Raw genomic sequence first — 3,175 nt, 5'->3', positions numbered from 1 at the left:
TTTAAAAACAAAATCGAACATGTATTAATACTTTTCGACGGTCAAAACACAGCTTTTGATTAAATTTTAATAGAGTGTACAAGTGTTGTTACTCCACAGCATAACAGACTGGTCTTTAGAGTGCTACTTGGGTTAACTTCAGGGCCACCCTATTCAGGCAAGCATGCAGTAAATTACTAGATCTACTCACTTAATACAGTTGAGACATCCAAGAAGTTTCGGCATATGACGTCCTACTCTCCTTGAACAAGATCGTCTGCTGCGACGCCGTAAGTAGAAAGAAGGCGTGTCCACAATGGCAGCTCCCTGCGGGTTCACATGTAAGTATCGGTGCGTCGCGTGAGCTGGATGGAGGGACAGGTGGATTAAGCTGCTCCTTACCACAGCGCCGACCGGGTGTGACCTTAGGCAATGGCGGCACATAAAGCCTACTGATCCAACCCCAACTGGTGGATAGGCTGACCAACAGTCTGACCAACAGCCCGACCAACGGACCAACAGTCTGACAAACAGTCTGACCAACTGACCAGCAGTCTGTGACCAACAATCTAAAAATGTCTGTGATAAGTCTGTGATAAGCCTCTTCTGCCAACTGCCACTTCACGAGATTGCAGAAAGTATTCGTTTCCACAGCCTGTTAACTATAAATAGTCGGACGCAAGGAGACTGTGGGGGGCCAGTTTTTATCTGGTGGCACGTAATAAGAAAGTACAAGGAAAAAGGCTACGTGTCCGTCCACAATCGATTAATTAACAGCCAAACGTCATCAGTGACGTGTCGCGTCCATCAACTGTCACTTCACGAGGGAGCAGGCAAGCAAGTTCGCTACAAATAAACTAATAGAACGTCACCGAGGTATCCTTTTTGTCACCGTATACTTAAAAAGAAAGTGGAAAGAACTAATAATCAGAAGTATCACTTCTTCCACTTAGAAGAAAGTAAGCGAGTCAACAGCTGATAAACTAATAGTCGAAAACCATCCGGCAGGTGTCCTTTCTATCATCGATACCTAAAAAGAATATGGAAAGAAGACGCTGTATCCACAAGCCATTAAATGAAAGTGGAGCGTGGAGTATAATCTATAAAATCTTATCTGTTTATCACCATTCCGTGAACGAGCAAGGAAAAGGTGGATACGTCCAGAAAGGAAGCTCTCCCCAAGTCCACGTAAAGGTATCGGTCTGGGAAGTCGGGCGGTGACCGTACAGGTGGATACGGCTGTTTTTCACGGTCTGTTGCAAGACAGAAAATTAACAAAAGGATAATTGGTCAATAGTCTTCCCCTAAAAATTTGGCTGTGCTATATTTCGAACGACAGGCCTTCGCTTCTTGGTAGATCTAAAGTTTCGAATGATACGAGCTTGTTTTTCTAATGTTTATATATGGTAAAAGTTTTACTACGCTCGCAATTGCATAAGCCGTCACTTAAGCCAGCGGGACACAAGTCGTTTGTATTCACAATAGTTCACAGCGCCTGTTGGTTTTACTAGTTTGTTACCAACGCAATATTGAAACAGCTCCCCATCCATAAAAGAAAAAAAGTAAACAGACAAAAAGGCACAAAACGCTAAGAACAAAGTAGGGTCAAGTCGCAGAGACTGCGGTGATATATCCAAAAGTCTCAATTAGGCACATGCGCTGGGTACACAGTTCCTTCAGTTCAAACTCCACGTGAAATCCGAGAGACACACACACACTCAAAAATGAATGCCATATTATGTATTATATGTATATATATATATATATTATGCAGGTGAGACTGCAAGATCTGACCGCTCTTGGGGGCTGCACAACGTCGAAATAATGGACTTTTCCCTTCCTTTCAAAATCTTAGTAAGTAACCAATCAAGAGAGAGAGAGAGAGAGAGAGAGAGAGAGAGAGACACACACACACACACACACACACACACACACACACACACACACACACACACACTCACACACACACACATGGCGCGTGCACTCAAACATCAACCACCTGCCATGTGAAAAGGTCAGAGGACAATACAATCCCACAAACATGTTTTGCGACCATCTTGTGACCTACATAGTTAACCAGATTTACGGCTCAGGTTTTGCTCAACTCTGGCTCCCACCACACAGATGAACGATGAGCGATCATGCCAGGATCATAACTTGTTTACAACGCCCGCCAGTCAATGCGGTGATAGATCTCCTCCTCGGAATAATAACATCACCGGTTCTGAGGGTCGGTCTCAAAGAGTCAATTATTATGAGCTGAGTTTTTTATCTGGAAGAATCGGTAGCAAGTGGATGGTGCTCAGTCGTTTGGGGTCTGCTTTCTCTACTCTATGTTTATCGCCGACCCAGTTAAAATTGCCCTGTCTTGCAAATACAACAATGTTTTAAAATGCATGTGTTGATACAATTTACATAATTTGGGAGGCGAGGCGGTCTTCGACCCTGCCTGTTAAGGGCAACACTTCTTCACAAAAACGCTTTTGCGCTGAAAGTCTATTTCAATTTTCAATACCCCCCCCCCCTGCCCTTTCCCCTTAAAAAACAACTCCATTATAAGCAACCTAGGCTGAGGAAACAATGTCCCAGCAGAGAGACAGAGATATTCGATACAGATTCTACCCACAAAAGAATCGAACACTTGACATCTGAGCGCAACAGCGAAATGCCTGACTGCTACACCACAGACGCCGGTCACTCATGTCTGGGCTGCACTTTGTATTGCTGGTTCAGTTGGAATCGCTCTTTCTAGCAACGACAACGATCAAGATAGTGATAATGATGTAATGGTCGGGGAAAGACAGCAATATGCGAGGAAAAGCTTGAAGAATGTCCAACCAGTTGATAACTTGCACAATAAGCAAGCTAACCCTTTCATGGATCCTGGAGAGGAGGGAGCAGCAGATATGTCAATGTACCGCCTGCAATGATTACCTAGCCTCCAACCAAGTAACCGAGTAAGTAATCAATTAATATGATCACGACGAACCCCGAGCGCACACCACCTTGTCGAGTTTAGAAGAAATATCTATAACGGCAATGTACATAAGACACTTTTGGTTGTATGTTTCTTCGACTTCGTTGTGCTAGACTGATTAAGTTTGAGTGTAAGGGCATTTTCGCTTATGATTTTCATTGCTGTTCACAGAGATTGAGAGAGAGAGAGAGTGAGAGAGAGAGAGAGAGTGAGAGAGAG

General features: G+C 43.9%; 1 protein-coding gene across 1 annotated transcript in view; it reads right to left on the bottom strand.

Annotated features, from left to right (window-relative positions):
- LOC106012762 overlaps window positions 1–258 on the bottom strand; it is a gene marked incomplete in the record, with an annotated part of 152,249 nt that extends 151,991 nt beyond the window's left edge. The window contains 1 exon segment of the mRNA XM_035971713.1: window positions 191–258.
- Window positions 259–3,175: the final 2,917 nt, after the last annotated feature.

This window comes from Aplysia californica, unplaced genomic scaffold (genome assembly GCF_000002075.1).
Source record: "Aplysia californica isolate F4 #8 unplaced genomic scaffold, AplCal3.0 scaffold00488, whole genome shotgun sequence".
In the NCBI taxonomy this organism is placed as follows: domain Eukaryota; kingdom Metazoa; phylum Mollusca; class Gastropoda; order Aplysiida; family Aplysiidae; genus Aplysia; species Aplysia californica.
This window is presented reverse-complemented; position numbering and strand designations above follow the sequence as displayed.